At 38.6% G+C, this 18,995-nt stretch overlaps 1 protein-coding gene across 1 annotated transcript in view; it reads right to left on the bottom strand.

Moving 5' to 3' along the window:
- LOC122968412 (astrotactin-2-like) overlaps positions 1-18,995 on the bottom strand; it is a 287,140-nt gene that overhangs the window by 18,702 nt on the left and 249,443 nt on the right. The gene's annotated exons all lie outside the window — the stretch shown is intronic.

Genomic DNA, 18,995 nt, shown 5'->3' with positions numbered 1-18,995 from the left:
CCAAAACACATTCCTGCACTGTTGAAAGGTTGCTCTTTCGAAGGTTTTACCTTTCTAAACACAAATTTCAAATTGGATTCATTTATTCCGTTGTTAAAGTCTGCTTAATGTTAGTTTTTGTCAAAGTGTTGGACCAATCTGCCACTGGTGCTGATGAAGTAGTATGTTTGTGCTATACATTTCAATTAGAATTCTCATTTGTTACCTTTTACTATAAACAACTTACAGCATCACATACTTTCAAACCTCAGGACCACCTGCATAGAGTGTTGTATATTTTGATAATCTCTGGATAAAATCTTAGTCTAAATTAAAATCATTTACTAAACAGACAAATTATCTTGGTTTGTCAACAGGAAATTAAGAAGCCAGACGATTTACATAATGAGGATTTTCAGGACAGATGAGCTCGATTACATTTTATAATAAATTAACAGTCCATAGTGCTTTAGTATTGCTAAATGTAAACTCTAGCGAGAGAACAATTGCACTGTCTTCCAGTCCAGTATGGGATTTAAATAAACACTTTCCATCATTTGAAGTTTGCAGGCATTACTGGTCATAGAACAGATCTGCACCTCATTTGGTTGCCTTCTAAATGTTTATTTTGTTCTTTCTGACATTTGTTTTTATTAATTTAAATAAGTCTGTCTTTCATTGGTGCCACCTGTTTTGTGTTAGCTGCTAATAGGCGTGATAATGAAGATTTGCAAGGTTAGCAACTGGCTAAATCATAATTGCATATATAACAGATACTATACACAACCCTGTCTCCTTGAAATTACATTTATACACTAACTTGCAAGAGTAAATATGCTTTGGAAACGTAATGCTGCCCCAATTATGTTTTATATCAACATAATGAAACAGTTTTAATGAACCTATCTGCAAAGTCACAAAATTTTTATACTAAATGTATCTGTAAAACATTTAATGACAACATAATAAATTTGTTTTCCATGCAATACCAACTCAAAGCACTTAGTTAAAATTAGTTTTTGCAGTATTAGTTAAATATTTAAAAAGTCAATACATACTGCACATGCACAAGACAGGACATGACAAATCACAATCTTTCCCGAATTCATGGAACTCAGGATGTGAACCCGGGTCTTCAGTGTCAAAGTCCTGTGCTTTGTATGCCCACTATTTTAATTGCAACTTTGGACAACCATTGGGTCAGTTGTCAAGCATGGAATGGATACTTGAGCATAGGTATTAGAAATCATATTTCGCCATTTGATCCTAATGAACTTAAACTGTATAAAATGATTAATCTGTCTGGGATGCCTGTATAGTAGGTGGTCCAAGAATTGCAATTGTACAGCAGCATGAGGAATAATAGCCTGATAACATCTTCAGCTTTGTGGTAAGGGTAACACTTTTGTAATTCCAAACACTTGTTCATAGTCTACCAAAAGCAGTACTGTCTTTAGCTATTCTGCTGTTAATGTCCACATTGATGTTCACTTGTATGGAAAGTGTGCTGCCAAGGTAAGTTTTCTTCATTGACTATAATGCAAGGCTTCACAGAGGGTTTTCTTGAAGCAGGTTGATGAGTAACTTCCTTAACTGTGAGACTGAAATTATCACATTAGATCAATAATACCCTACATTTTTGTTCTTTAGGTGAAAAAAAATATTATTGGATCCACTGTTCCCCTTCTCCGTCAGGTTTAATTGTACAGGAGCTGTGCAGGAGCTAGTATTTGATTTGTCTGGAGGCTCCTTACACTCAATAATGCTACATTAAACTGAAAACTGTTTTGATGTGATAAAAACTCATGATATTAGTAGCTTATAGCCTATAGCTGTTACTGTCCATGGTCAACCTGGCTCAATATTTTTAATTAGCTCCACCTTCTTAGTTGGTTAGTGCCAGTTGATTCAAAATAGTGAACCAACCTTTTGGCCACTGCAGAAGTGTTTACTTCTCTTATTTTCTTTGCAATTAGTGTATTTAGTGGGCCAAGTATGCTAACACACCGCAATTTGGTGGAACAATAAATTATCCCTAGCAGACCACTTAATCTTTTGCAGAAATAATTGCTAATGATCTATTTAAGATTGACTGTTGACCTGATTCGGCCTGCGTTCATTATTCCTTTCCAGTGCATTGCCCCACCTTTCATTGCAAGCAGCTACGAGAGGAATGCCAATTGAATGCCAGATTTCTGTTACTTCACAAAGGCTAAAAGTACAGAGAAACAACTAAATGCAGGATGGGCAAACATGCGGTAAAAGCAGGGAAGGTCAGAGAGAAAAAGACAAAGAATGAGAGAGGAAAGGAAATGAAAAAGGACGTTGAGTCCTCTGATGTTTCATGATTTTGGAATGGGTCATGGAGAGGAATGATGATGTCAGTGGATGTTTTGATCATCTGAATAAATCAAATAGCTGATGCATGACTACTGTACAGTTCAGTAGCAATCATTTGTGAGTGGGGGTGAATTAATGTGTGTGATTATCGCATAATCTTTACCTGTAATTTTCATATTGCAGACCTACTGACTCATGCTGCTGTGGCATAATGTGCCCACTGATGGCAACCCATTTGTTCTGTCTGACATGGATGCTAGATACGGATCATTGCTGGGTTACAATATATACATTTTTTTTTTATCAATCCCATTGAAAATGTAGCTTGTAGACAAATACACAAACATGCACATTGACAGAAAAGCACAATCTCCTGTAACAAAAGAGCAAAATAAGTGTAAAAGGACAGGAGGGAGGAAGAGATGATATAGCAAGTTGCTTCCATCCCGTGTTCTGTTGCTGCTTTCTGCATGCATGGTTAGCTCAAAGTGAGATTACTCAAATGTGTTCACATCAGATGGTTATAACATACCTGCACCTGGTGACTTCCCGGAATTACAGGACCTGTGCCTGGGCTTTGCATAATATCAGGGGTAATATGTGAATAAGGAAAGGATTATGTGAGAGAGACATGTCTGGAAAGTAGCAGTGGATTGCCCAAACACAATGGAAAGTAATAAAGTTGTGACCAAGGTGTATACTGTATATATCATATATTTATCTTAAATTTAGACAATCTAACTTACTCAATATGTTTTCTGTTATGACTTTTTTAGCTAAAGTTGTATTTATGTTACCCTAATAATAACTTATGACCTAATGTGATAAAGAAATAACAAAAAAAATAAAATAACAACTTCAATTAATGTTTGTTTGCTGCTGTCTAAATTTCTTTCTTCTTCTCTCTAGTTGTCTTCATGTTTAGGGTAAACGTGTAATGCAGTTTTGATTTATTAGGAACATAAATCCCTGAATATGTAATTATCAAATGTGTTGATCTTAGTGTTTATACTGTAGTTAATTTGCAACACTATTCCTTAACAGTTTGCGTCCCAAACCAACACTTAAAATAAACTTGACTTTATATCCATGTAACAGAGTAAGAAATGTGTTATGTCTCCTAGAGGCATAAATAGAGTGGAGCAACATGAGTCTAGCTTAGCTCAGTGACACGAGGCAACGTGTCATAATTGGACATTACATGTACTGTGTGAATAGACCTCTTATGTCACTGACAGCACGAGGATGTGCTTAAGTAACCTTGATCCATCTGTAAGACAAACAAAAGACAAATGTTGGGCTGACTGGTCTTCAGTGGCCCTTGAATGGCTTACTGTATAATTATCAATTTAAGGACTCAGCAGGGGAACACAGTGTGTGTTTTAGTTCTCTTAACAATCATATACTCTTACCTAGAAAACTCTACCACACATTCCATGGGTCAAACTCTCTTTAAACAGAGCCATCTGAAAGCTATAAACTGTTATGCAATTACATAAATATAAGACCAGTATGCAGTAGTAGGGGTACACAATGTACCATCATGTGAACTCAGAAAAGGCGCTGATACTGACCCATCTTTTATAAATGTATATGTCAGTTTGCAATAAGCAAACCAATTGAAAATTACATACTGAAATATTCTTAACTATCAAACCAATAGTTGTTTCACAAGGAATAACATAGCATGTCATTAAAATCCTATCTGCTTTACATACAAGCAAATAACAGCAGTTTTTCACATGAAATGCAGCAAAAGCAATGTGAACAGGGGAAAGAAATAGTCAAATTAATGGCCCTGCCTCTTTTCCCCACTGATTTACGAGACATCAAATACAAGGTACAACCCTGTCAAACCAAACAAAACCAAACTTCTGTGTGTGATCTTATGACTGCAAAACCTTTAACACAAGTATTCTAATTCATTCATTCTACACCAAAATGCAAACTGAACTAAAACTTTGTCTAATTTTTCAAAACCTGGCTTTAAGCTTTTAACATATGGCAGTAGTCTCGCTCTAAATCTCTACTAATCAAGCCACTGTGTGATTCAAAGTAGAGAGAGAGGAAATTCCAGCAATGCTTGCTGCATGACAACTGTTTATGAAAAAGCAGCACATGTTTTTGACAAAGACAACACACTAAAGCACAATGGACTTTCAAATAACTATATTTTTTCTTTTTTCTCAGTGCTACCTGCCCATATTACGCATACCAGAATACTTTATCATTCACTGCCTCAAAACATATCCCAGGATTTGGTGTAGCGTTGGTTTCCTTAAAAACACTCCCTGTATTCACACCTTGCTCCTTCCTGCTTATTACGGCTCTCTGTTTGAGTGACTACAGATAAGATGAGCATACAGTACCTGCTTTCATTCAGTATCACAAGAGAGGAGAGGTATGGAAGAGGAGTTGTATGTGTGTGTATACATTTGAGGGAGTGGAGACTGGGATGGGGTGAAGAAATAACACAAGGTGATGAATTGAATGTTGAGTGTTCACACATGCAAAATGATGGTATGACTCAACTGCTAAACTGGAAGTGTTTTTACAAGCCATTGGCACACATGTATGTCTGTGTCTATGGGAGTTTTTCTAATTCCTACTGAACTACTGAGGAACAATCATCTACTGTCTCCAAGGTGGTAGCGTTTAACTGCTTGCATTCCTATCTAGAATGAGTTAAAAACCCTCAAAATCGAATCATTAGCTGTTGAATAAGATATTAAAACCCACCCAGGAGCAGCATTTAAGGTTCTACCCTTCTGAGGGGTTCCTCATTGGTAGGCCTGTGGTCCGTCAACATTTCTGTCAATACCAAAGCCAAAACAGCACACAGCTGGCAAAAATTAAGGCCCCCGAAATTCTATTACGGTAAAAGCCATTTTGCGTGTTCTCCAGCTTACATGGCGATTAAAACCTCATGGTAAATGCCAGGTGACCTTTTTAGTAAGCAGAAAGGGGAACAATTAATAGTAAATCATGAGAACATGATGAGACAAGCTGACGGACAGCGTAGAGAGAGAACCACTCTGATTCAAACACACACAAGCCTCATAACTATGATGTAGTTGCAAACAAGTCAAGTCAAGTTTATTTGTACAGACCAGTATCATATACAAAGTCTCAAAGGGCTTCGCAGGCCCACAACAGCAACAGTTCCTGACCCAGACTGACCCAAATTCGCTAAGAAGACAAGGAAAACCCCTCTCAAAAAACCTTGGCACACAACAAAAAACAAAAGAAAGGAGGGGGTGAGCACTGGAGAGGAAATTCAGAGAGAGACCATTCCTCATGGGCAGCATAGGGTGCAATAGGGGCTGTAGGCAGGAAAGGGGCAATTACAAAAAAGAGCAGAAAGTTGCAACAGCAGAAAAATTGAAACACAACAGTGGGATGATAAACCAACACATGCATACACATGAATATAAGCACATCCACATATAGGCAGTAATACATAAGCACAACACACATTCACCTAATTTAACCTTCTGTGAGACAAACTCATATATGGTGGCAAAGTAGCATTTTGTCTGATGTTGGAAGCCAGACTTGTTATCCCTGACATATCATTTCAATTACACTACTGAATTCAGGCAAAGTGTAATTACCTCAGCCATTAGCTGTGTGTGTGTTTTATGTGAAAGTGTGAGTGTGAGTGAGAGAGAGAGAGAGAGAGCGAGAGAGAGAGAGAGAGAGAGAGAGAGAGAGAGAGAGAGAGACAGAGAGAGAGAGAGAGTGAGAGAGAGAGAGAAAGAGAGAGAGAGAGGGAGAGAGAATGTGTAAATCCTCAAGGTCAGTGGGTTCACACATTAGGACTTTTTTTCTGCTGCAAGAGGAAATTTGAGGGAGAGTGGCGGAAAAAAACACTGTAGTAAGAAACTGTTCATTCACTTTCTTGGCTAAGAGGTGAATTTGGTGTAGATGGTGTAAAATGTATCTAGATTTCTATACAGTAAATAAGTGCAGTCATGTAGCTATTTTTCTATAATATAGGTACAAATTACAGCTTTCAGAAGTAACACTAAAACATTGCATTATTTAAAAAAAAACATGCATGGCACTATTGTTTTTGTTAAAACTGTCCATTTCTACAGTTGTTACCTTTAGTTTATATAGTAAATTATTTACCAGTAGAAAATCAAACATAAAAAACCTCAAAAACTGTACTGTAAAATGTTTTCTATTATAAATGACAATATCTTGTTTTTATCAATACTGTTAAGAATATTATGTTCCATGTCATTTAATTGAAACAATGTTAAATATTACATCTTGGTAACAACTAAAGAACCAATTTTGTATTTTCAAGTTTTTCAAAGAAAGAGGTGTTGTATTAATGTCACATACGAATGACCATCAGGTCACTAATATCTTGAAATAGGGCTCAGACGTAGTTGGTAGTGCAAATCTGAGTGCATGTGGGCATGACGGCAGCAATTGAAGTGGTGGAGGGTGGCTGTTTGTTGGGTTATCATTTACATTATCATTTCACAATTTAAGTTGACATACAGTATGTTGTAATAATATATTTAAATCAAATGATCATGTACTGCATGGATTTATCAACATGTGCACTACATTATGTGCTGATCTATTTTTTCTTACATGTTCTGTGTTTTTATGTTCATCTTTCATTCTCTTACTCAAACCACGATCCTGTTTGTCCTTAAAGTACCCTTTTTCTCCCTTCTGTTTTACTGCATCTCTTTCTCTATCGGCCTACTATCAGCCAAAGCAATTGCACAGTGGACTCATTTTAAACAAACAAAACACAGGCTTTATATTAACAAACAAATCACAAGCTTTATATTTCCTGTGGGCTGCCAAACCTGCTAGGTGCCTGTTCTGTTAAACTGTCAGCACTCAACCCTCCACTCCCCACACTGAGCCTACACAACGTCACCTACCTCCCTTCCCCTCTTTCTCATCCACACATGCACACACAGAGACACACAAATTAGATCTAACTCAGGTATACACACACTGCTGCATGGAACCTAACATCACACAATGCCATCTATGGCAGGATTTAAAGGTAAAAAGAAGAAGAAGAAACAAAAATCAAAAAGAAGTGTGTCATTTAAGTGTGTTTATGTCTGGGATGGGGTTGCAATTGAGGAGTGGGGATTTAATGCAGAAATCTAGAGGTAGGAACAAAGCACTGTGGGAAACAGATTTCTCCAAACAGGTCAAGTTGCATATAATTGTCAAAGTTTTTCTAATCAGGTAGAGGGATATCCCTTTGGACAACCCTGCTGAGGCATTTTGCTGGCAAACAAATACTGTACGTCACTTATTTTTAAAACAGTTTTTTCATGGTTTGAGAGAGAAGGCTACAATAGATTGGAATGGAGTAACATGTTATAATATTAATAATTTATTGACCCTGTGCACACAAAAACTCAATTCAAACTGTTCTTATGCAAATACAATATAAGTGTTGTGTAATAACCATCCTGTATCAGGTCATGAAGACCTGTGAAGGCCTGTGTGTAGACTTTCAAGTCCTGTGTCTTTTCTGATATTGAGTTGCTAGCTACTTCTTTTCATCTGTCAGCAAGGATCTTCACCTGCCTTGCTCAACTAAAGTCACTAACAAGGTGTCACAAATTCCTGAAGCCTTCAGATAAGATTTACAAGTTGATACTGCTATCTAAGTCATCAAAAAGTCAAGGCACTACAATGACAACTTTTTTTTGTTCAGTATACCTTGATCAACATCTCAATCAACTTATTATGGAAACATTACAAGTTGACTTGCTATAGCTTACATTGGACAGGTATTTTTTTCACATTTTGCTATCCTATCCAAAAATAAGCATGTGTGCTAGTTCAGGCCAACTCATGTTTACCACTATGCTCACGTGGCTTACTCCTCTTGTTGATCCATATATCCTATAACGTACATATATTGTCATATATCCAAACATATATCATGGCGGTGTACTTCAGCCATCAGTGTTCTGCCCTGCAGGTCAGAGTCTAGATGCCAAACATCAATACTGTACATTCTGCATTCACATAATAATCTATTCCACATGAGTTGGCAGGCTGAAATAACTTTTTGATAGGTGTGACAAATTTTATGGTCTGGGAACAACAAAGTCTTAGGAAAATGTACAGTGATCTGTGATCCACTGGCCAGGAGTTGGCAGCTCTGGAAGCAGACCAGAGTGCTGACTGTCCAATTTGAGTCAACAGTTTTGTTCAGCTTGACTGAAAGGTACAACTGTATATCATCAGCATATCAACAGACAGGCAGTCCACTACTTGTTCTCTGATTCTATGATGAATGTAATGAAGGTAGCATATGGTTAAAAAAGCATGATGCTCCAAGAATTTAACCTTTAGTACCTTTAGCATAAACTCGGAGATGCCAATCCACTGCCTCCATCTTTCAATTGGGATAAGATAGTATATAGTGCCAAATTCTACACTAAGCAACACTGACCCTGTTAAGTAGCATGAAGCATTATGGGTTGACCATTTTTAATTCTGATTTCTTTACTATGAAAGACTACATGACTCTGTCATACATTAACCTCTGTCAGACTGCATGCACTATACACATATGCTGGACTTTGATTCATGCTGCCATGTGTAAAGAGGACACTAACCTAGAAAAAAGGCTAGGAGTAAGCAAAAGAGCTGATTCTGTGGTATATGCTGTTCTCTGATAGGTTCATTGTGAAAAACATGTTGTTGAACTATGTCTCATGAAGTAATACATATAATGACCCAATAGGCTAGTAGCTTGGGTGGACAGTATCATGCTATCTCAAAACAACCAATCTTTGTAATGAGGTGTGTGTCTTGCTGTAAAACATAAATTGTGAATGGATCTGTAACTAAATCTCAGGTAATGCTCTCTCCAAATGTCATGTACATTGCATTTTGTAATTGTACTTCGATTCCCATCAAAAAGTGTTCTGTGTGTGTTTGTGTGTTTCATTCCTAAGTCCAGAGTGTTTACAGGCAAATTTTCTGCGACAGCACTTAGAGGACATCTGCATCTGTATTTGACAGGATCCTACAGCAGTTATAGTGTTATGCTGAAAAGAAGGCTCACGTTATTACTTTCCTTCATTCTTTTTGGCTGCTTGCATGGATAGTGCTTATCATTTAACTAAGAGCCCCAAGTGTATTCAGTGCTCATAGACATCAGAATTTGTTGTTGGTTGTTACGTTACTGCTGGACTGAGAGAGGGCCTACACCTGTTTTCCTACTTGTCTTGTTCAGCCGACAACCTCAAGATTTGCTTCCTTTGCGGATCATCAACAAACAACCAAACTTGAACAAGAACGTCTTCTAGGAAAACACTATTTGGGCTGGCCTCTGCTTGAACTAGTCTCTGCTGACGACCCACTGCCAGTCGGCCTATTTCTTTCCTTTTTCTTTCACACACATTATGTTAGAGAGGGACTGTAGTCTAGACACTGATAAATAGCTGACTCACAGTCAGAGAAACGTAACAGATGTATAAATCACAAACGCAACAGGTACAAACTATATAAGAAACAAAACAGACATTGTCATAGCTGTCCAATTCAAATTCTAATCCTGGCAGTGATGTCAAATAATCCCTCTGAATTTATCATTTTCCCAACAAACTGGCAATCATCTGTCATTTTATTTGTACCAAGGACAATAAATGAATTAACACTGTATCTTTTACTAACTAAATTATCTACTAAACACCACTTTTACAAAATATTTACTGAATGTATTGACTGATGAGCTTGTGTGTTATTGTTAAGCATTACGTAATACAATGGACAGCTCAGCCGAACACTTACATCTTGTTAAAGCTTTAATTTACAAGACTAATAAGAGTATTACATCAGTAATACAGTTATCTGAAATTAATCAACTTCCCTCCAGCTAATAATAATTGAGTTTTCCCCAGGCCATGGTATAATCAAAGATAAGATGTCATATTAGAAGCTAAAGCAACATATATGGGTCTGAATGAAAATACTGTACAAAAAAGTTAAGCAAATGTAATGGATAAAATTGATGAATTCATTATTTGATTATCCCTTAGGACACATATAATGTTTGATTTTACTGTCAACCTGTCAATCATACACAGTATTATAATATTTCTGCAGCTGTAACCAAAAACACAAATGATAAATATGCAGCTCCTCATTGATAGTCGAACTGAAAGGTGCATTATGCAAACATGAATGTATTGAACAATTCTTCACATTCATCAGCTTCATCTTAAATCTATAATGGTAGATATATACAGTGACACACAGCAATATATTGAAGAGTCTTTACATCTGTATGGCTTGTACACATAACGCCTGTAAAGTGATTAAAAACTCTTGGGGTAATTCTTAGCTCAAATATTGGGTAAGGACCCTCTCTTGGCTGAGAGGTCCATAAAGAGTATATTAGTTCAGTCTAACATTGGGATTTGTGCAGTGGCAACATGGTCAATGTCGTGGCTATTAGTCACATTCTTTGTATTGGACATTCCTGGATTCCTCTCATGAACTATGCAGCACATTGGCTTTAACAACCTAATGACATGCTGTGTGACAATGGGGTGCCCCTGCCCTTTCTGCATAGCAAGAAATTGGGTCAGGTGTGTTGGTTCATCACAGACTAATGGCCCCCTGCGTCCATGTCTACCATTTTGATGTGACCCGTGTGTGGTCTGTTTTTACTGCCCCTGGCTCCTTTTACTGTGGCTCTGTCTCCCCCTGGGTCTGTACTTAGCACTAAGAATAGACCTGTGGGTGTTGACAGGCTGTTGGCTTGTGTCTTACTGTGATGCTGCAGCGTATTGACTGGTTGATGTGCACTGCCATCTTCCACCTGCTCTACCACAAGACTTGTGGGCTCTAATGGCTTCAACTAGTTCTATGGCATAGACACTAGGAGGAAACTCGTGTAGGAGGAGCAATTGTTGCTTGTCTCTTACACTAAGACAAGCTTGTGCCAGTTAGCTTTGCCAGTATAGTGGCTAGTATAGTCACTGTGTGATTTTTCAGTAATGGTGAATGCATTGTTATTCTCCTCTAGCATAAAGTGACAAGAAGGTGACATAGAACATGGGTTATGCATTGTAACCCTTGTTCTATGGCTATAGGAGGCACTCCCTGTAGCCATGGAACTTGCGTTACAGGCAGAACTCTCTATCGTTTCTCCCATGCGGAAAAGGCTAAGCAAAACCTTTATTTGGGTCAGACTCCTTAGTTTGTCCCTGTATTGTTCATGTTGATGCTTTCGTTCTAAATGAACTCATTTTCTATCAACATTGCATCAAAACGCAATGGAAATATTTTGTTGATTACTGAAAAGCTGGGCTATTTGATTATAGATCTGTCACATTAGCTATGCAGGACAAATTACCATGCCAGTGTACTGAGTTGAAATGTAAGACTACAGTACCATGTTTTGGGGGGGGGGGGTTACATTTGAAAAAGTGGGGGTTGTCTTATATTTGAACACTAGACAATTATGTGTTTACAACATCAAGGATTCTTCTTTAATAGAGAGATCATTGCATTAGGGGTTGTTTGTAGCCTTAATGTTGCTAGGCCTGCGAGTGTATTCAAGTTTGTTTACAGTGTGTCTTTTAGAGATAGTCATCTCTAAAAAGTGTAAAAAAAGAGAAACACATGCCAGAAGAAGTAAAGTTCACTTCAGGGGTAGACATAGTATTAGAAACAGCTTTCAATACAATACAATACAACAAACTAAAGCACCAAAAAAAAGGTATAAATTTGAATCAACACCTATGTCACTGTCTCAAAAAAAGAGAGAAAAAAAGATATATATCTAGGTGTACTGGCAACCTAATTCATACTTCATTGCAAAATTGATTAATTGTTTAATTTCTACGGCTGTGGATGTTTTTATGTTTATTTACATACAAAAACACTGGATTTAACAGATGTAAGAGAGAAAATACAGGTTGATTGAGAATCTCATGAGAATTAATTGAGGATTTTACACAGCTACTGCATCACCACCAAAATGTGTCCGTGCAATGATTATCATAGCTTCTAAACAAATCTAGGCAGGGTTGTTGGTCCTTTCCTGTATACTAATACAGAGTGCAAAGTCCTAAGTGAGTAAATATTTATTTCTAGCTCTGTAAGTGTTTGTAATGCCCTGAATTGCAAAATGAGATTAATCAATCCCAATTTAATACTTAAATGTGTTTTAAAAATTGATTTTTAGCTAGCACCAAATTCAGCAAAGAGTTTGTCCAGATCACCATAAGTTGTGTCGGTGCGTCATAACACTCAAGGATCTCATTAGTATCATTAAGACTGATGGGGACAACACAGTATGATGAATGAAAAGGAAGGCGCTGATGAGCAGCATCCTTATTGCAGTATCTTGGACCAATTTCGTCTCAATTATATGTCCAGCACAAATCCATTAATGTGAGTTAGAGGTTCCATGTACACACATCACTTTATGTATCTATATCAAAACATAAGGAGACTGAGGGAGTGTAATGGTTATTGAGAGATGCAAAGACGAAGAATTAAATCAAGAAAGTCTAGACCTACGGCGAAGAGAGAGAGAGACTAACAATGTGTGTGAAGAGGCAAAATGGGAAAGAAAGCAAAAAGGGAAAGGGAATGCAGAAAGCCCTTGGCCCCCTGCCTGCAATCTGCAATCTGCTGATGGCGAGGCTCGTGACGAGGAGGTGCACAGCGTCCATTTTTAGCGATGAGGTCATCTTTAATTAACAAAACAAAGAGAGTCAGCTGTGTCACTCCAATCTGTTATCTGCACCCATGCTCAAGGACACCGTTTATCTCCATATAATTCAATCTCTTTGAATGAGGGCTTATCGACGCATTGGGGGGCATTCTTGGTCTCAACCAATAATGGAGCTGTTACATAAACAGGGGAGGGGGATACCACCGACCCTGATCGCAGAAGAAAGCGGGACATGAGGAAAGTAGAGAGGTATGTGACAGATGAGGAGAGTGAAGCAGAAGAAGATCTACATGCCATGTATCCCAATAACCTGGCTGGGTGAGCTGGGAGGAGGAAACTGGAACTAAAATAAGGGCAAAGATCAAATGGCTAATCTGTTTCTCAGTCCAACAGTGCCAGCATGAGGTGACATCATTGATGTGTAACCCTCAGTGCTACTGCTGTCTGCTTCCCCCTTCCTCTACTCTATGTTTTGATCTCTCTTCCCTCTCCTCCTTGTCTTATCCTTTCTGCCCCCTTTTTCTCTGTTCTTCTCACTTCACTGTGCCTTTCCACATTTTCATGCAATCTCTTCTCACTTTCTTGTTCCTGCCAATCCTTGTAATTCTCCTGCTCTGTCCTGCCCTCGGTTGTTCTTGGTGCCACAGACTCAGGTGTCATACAGCGGTGATGCAACACAAAGAGACTCACAGGTTTTTAATTAGCATTAAGCGTGTGCATTTGTGCAAGAGTTGTGGGAAGCACAGTGCTACGCTGATGAGCACATTCACAAAAAAGTGTCACCTCAGCAGAACTGTGATTTAAGGACAAGCCACCCAAATTAGCAGCTGACGAGACAATAGAGGGATTATAAAAAATGTGATGATGGAACCCAGAAGCATTCTGAATTCAGCCAATAAGAGGTACTTTTGGTTAAGCCTTTCATTAGACAAATTTCATTACATTTTTGGCGCCTTCCATTTTTTTCTGGGAACCCCCAGTGAGAGACAGGAAACAGAGCTTAAGGATGTCTGACATTATAGTGTAGGTAAACCACTAATTATTCCCATATAGTCAAAATATAACTTGCATTCTCCTGCAAAACAATCTGCAGTGGATGCTGTGGTACCTTAGATGATTAAAATTTAAATTAAACCAGATGTTTCTTAGTATTGGCCTTGTTACAAATGCCTAATCAATAGATCCTTAAAGGGTCATATTTGAAATTCGATTGCAGGCTTTAAAGCACAGGTTCAAAGGACACAGCTTCAATGTCAATAAAGTATCATTTACACAACTTACAATGGCTAATTCTTTTGTTGCTTTGTCACTTGTTTTTCGGTGTTGCAGGTATCAAAGCTGCCTCTAGAGATTTTCTAGCATTGGTCCATTTTAATGCTCTTATCAAATTTCTTAATATCATCTGTGATTGTCAATATCTCCTTACATATCACAGCTGGTTTGACCTATTGTTGTAGAGGAATGCTGAGCCCCAGACTAATAAAGCAGCACTGCCTATCTAACTGGCTTCTCTGTGAATGCTGCCTCTGCCTTGGTGTGCCATCTAGAGGCCTGTTTGAGCCCCAGTGAAGTGGATCACTCATTTTAGCATATCTATCACTGATGTGACTGAAATCAGAGGTGGAGAAGAGACTTGTAAGAGAAACCTCACAAGGGTCCAAGGCCCTAAGGGAGGAAAAGTAGGAGTAATCCAAAAGTGTGTTAAGTGTACATACAAAACTCCATATGGTGTTCTTATTGACTGTTAGCAGAAATGACAAGGGTAAAAAAGCAAAGAAAGAGAGCTTAATGTGGGACAGAGTAGTAGCTGTACATAATACTTTATGTGGACACTCCCGTCTGAAATGATACTTTTCAGTTATATTTTAATTCCAGCTAGTTTGACATGTTTGTATACTTTCCACCTGTGCCAATCTAGATGTAGCTTTCTGCGGCTGATACAATACACAATTAAATACTGATTACATATAGGGTTTCCAGAATATGATGCTTTTCCCTATAGCGTTGGTCACTTGGTTGAATCATATTTACAGGCAGACATACCACCAACAGGGTATCATTTGACTTTTGCTTCATATCTTGAAACATGAGGAATAGTAGACAGGAAGGGGTAATATAGGAGTAAATGATTCTGCAAAATATTTAAACACCACTGATAACCAGGGCTTCCTTTACAAACTGTAAAGCAGGGCACCAAAATTTAGATTTGAATTTGCTTGCCAATCGGAATAAGTTATCACATTTGGAGATTATATATGGGCATCAAATTTCACCTTTGCATCTGCTTTTTTTCTGCACTTGAGATGATTAACTGCAATCTAGGATGACCTCATCTTCACCTACACATCATCACAATGAGTCAGTGCCCCTCTTGCCACACTGGCCTTATAGGAATAGATGATCCCTCTATGTCTGCTCTATCTGTACATGTGGCACCAGCAGCATTGTGCCCTTTTCTACGCTAACCCTCCGGACCAGGATCTCGGCAATAACAACAGTGTCTGCAATACCAACCCCCTCCTGCTGTTAGCTTTTGGTGACAACTGACAAGCCAGGGGGTGCCCCTGCTTCACCTGTTCTCGAATGCCAGCAACTGGAAATTATGCATCACTTGTGTCCTATATTGAGCACAGCCTCTGTGAGCAAACAGCTATGGTGAAATCAAAACAATTGGCTTATGATTGTATCTCACAAGCAGGACACTCTTCCTTCCATTCAAACACACTCCACAGTAAGTATAGTGCTTTTTTAGACTGCTATGTTCAGTTGATCACTTTTTGTACTGCTGTATCTTGCTCTACAGCGTGTGGTTCCACAGGGCCCCTTCAGCACTAACTCCCCCAAACTAGATGATGGATTAATTGCACTCCCTCTCTCTATCTCTTTCTTTTAGTAGTTTTGTTTTATGTAATCAGGTGACTGTTATATATCAATTACTGTAATATCACAGTGTCCCCACCTTCAACTTTTCTGCAAGGATAGGTCGATTGTTCTGACCTGAGATGATCACAGCCTCTCCATGGATCTGCCCTAGGTGTGCAGGGTCTGTCATGGTTGTGGGGTGTCTTACTGAGTGATAAGTGGACAGTGATAGCATCCCTGTGTGCTACAGGGTAAGGTTGAGTGTTGCTCTGTTGTTATCACAGTCAATCAAGTATTTCAGATGGGCTCTTTCTAATAGGAGTGAGTTGCCTTAGTGACGTTGTCTCTGTTTGATGGCAGGGTTTCCCCCTTTGCCCTCAAAAGCGGTATGGTTTTCCAAAGATGTTACAGGTAACCTTAGTTTGCAGAGATTTGCAGAGAAGCCAGCGTGCCGCATGAACGCATCGCTCGGGTCTGTGCATCAAGCAAGTTGATTGGTTGATTAAATTCCTTTTGGGAAGAGGGATCAAACACAGATGAAGGCAAGTGTAAATATACTACATAGTATAAAAGTATATGAGCTATAAAAGTAAATCAAAAAACAGCCACATGGACATATCCGAGTGACCACCGTGCACATTTTTCTATGTGCAGTTTCTATGTGCACCCTATGTGAAATATACTCTTGTGCTCCATGGTCATTTTGGATTGACCAAAGAGGTCATTTCTCATTTCTCATTTCTCTGATTGGTTGGCATGTACTGTACATACTTTATGTAAAGGGCAAGGATCAGAGCAAAAAAAATCAAAAATATTTATAAATGACAGCCTTAGCAGTGCCTTACATTTTCCACAATGCACGCTGCTGCACACACGTTATTTAAGACACCTATACCCTTCCCACCTTCTGTTGTATACTGTAGCTGATACTTCCAATTAAATAGCAACATTTATAGTATCGAGATGGTGGTTCCAGCAATAGTAGTGTTCAGGCAGTTGTCAGGAGGTAACAAAGTTGATCAGGGCCAGACCATGCACCTGCCTGCTCATATTCCTGGCAGAGGAGGCTTTCAAAGACAGAAGGGATATGTACCTGCTACTGACAAGAGATTTTCCTTTTTCTTTAAGTGCCAGTGAGCAGACAATTTTTGTGATTAACTGCTAATAAGCAATAAGATCAACTTTGGTGTATGTCAGAGTTATTGTGGGAGGACATAATACAAGTCAATAAATGAGAGCCTGTTGATACATTTTATCTGTTACTATTTGGTGCTGACAGCCTTGAAGTAATGATGGAAAACAAAACTAATAGAGAGGATTCTTTGTTGGCCTCAGGATTTTTGCTGTAATGTCAAGCAACAGCTTTTCAATCCTTTTTTCCCCTCAAAAGGCATCTTTTTAATTCAAAATTGCTCTTGGAATGATAACTATATGTCAAGAAAGGTAAACAGTGATGAGGTGTTTCAGGGGCTGCATTGTCATAGTGTAACATTCTCTCTTCTTTACATGTGAGCTTTAAAACCATGTAAATATGGGTCCAGACCTGGGTGGTGGTGGGGCCACTGAAGGCTGCCAGGAGAGCATCATGTCCATATGAACAACAAGACCTATGAAGGGCTCAGCTGCTGTCTGTGCACATCAAAGCAGCATGGTTATCTCCCAGTCACTGCTGACCTCAGAAGAAGATTTGTGAGGGACCAGGGAGAAGCCTTTGAGGAAAGATGTCTTTTTTTTGTTCTAAGAGCACTGTAAGTGCGGTGATCTAAGGGGATTGGAGACAGGAGCCTTGTTGCTGATGGTTTGTACAGATGTGAGAGGGACAGGGTGGTGCTACAAAACAGCATGATCCCTCTGAAGCTTCCCTGATACACAAAAAAGATGGACAAAGACAAACTAAAAGAGACAGAGAATAGTGAGAGATGTCAACAAAGGATGTGAAAAGTGAAAAATGTTATCTAGTGCTGCCTGGTTTCAGAGGCCATATCAGTGAACGTGGATGGTTGCTTTAGCCATAATGGAAACAGCAAGTGGAAAAAAAGCAAGGTAACATCCTGACACATAAATCAGCTTTTTTATCTCATTTCGTTACCTTTTATAGCACCTTATTTTCTTGAATCAAGGGGAAGACAGGTAGAAATGTAAACTGCTCTGCACTGTGTCAACATGTTGCTGTCCTTTTCTTTGTTTACAGCCAAATGCAGAGCTATATTCAGTCAAACCTATGGCTGCAGAAAATGTGACTCTGATGCCATGAATGATGATGCATTTGTGTTCAGAGTCAGATGTAAGACAGAGGACACTGATCTAGAAAATGACAAATTGCAGGGAGAGGCCTCGGCAGCATTAGAAACAGTCAGTGAGCTAACACGGTTGATCCTTACACCACCCACCAGAATGATGGAGGGTTTATAACTTAAGAGGGCACTTCCAAACAACACACTCAAACTTTGACATGACTTTTCCACTCAGCACTGATGCCCAATGCCAGAAAATGCGCAGCCCTATGCTATGTTATGCGCAATATAATTTCCAGGGTTTACGTCAAGCAAGAGGGAGTCACATTTGCTACATTTATGGATATTAGCTTAGAAGAAGAAACCATTCACTGTCAAGATACTCAAGGACTCTATGATTGCATCCATTCATGCAGGAAGCTGTTACGGATGAAAAACACGAGTCAAAAGGGTGGCATATTACATCATTTGAATCAGCTTATTAACATGGATAAAACTCTCTATCCAGCTTGTGGAAAAACTCACTGCAATGCAAAAACAGATACACCTCCTCATGTGTAGTGATAACTGAAATGACGACGTGGGTTTTGGTGGTTTTACAAAACAATTTACCCCCATGTATCCCCATGGAGGTGATGACATTTGTAAATGACTCTTACTCTGCTAATGTTGCTAGGGATTTTTCTACATCAATTTAATCAGTAAAGATACACCAACATATACAATAGTTAACTAATAAATACAGTATATGACTCGATGTAGGCATTTGGGTGTCACTAAACTAGATTGTTTGTTTTCATAAGTGCATATCTCAATTAAAAATGTGAAATTCAATTGATAATAAATTATCAGTTGATGTTTATCTTTAATCCATTTTA

Source organism: Thunnus albacares, chromosome 18 (genome assembly GCF_914725855.1).
Source record: "Thunnus albacares chromosome 18, fThuAlb1.1, whole genome shotgun sequence".
In the NCBI taxonomy this organism is placed as follows: Eukaryota; Metazoa; Chordata; class Actinopteri; order Scombriformes; family Scombridae; genus Thunnus; species Thunnus albacares.
The sequence above is the reverse complement of the archived record's forward strand: the minus strand, read 5'-3'. Positions and strand labels throughout refer to the sequence as shown.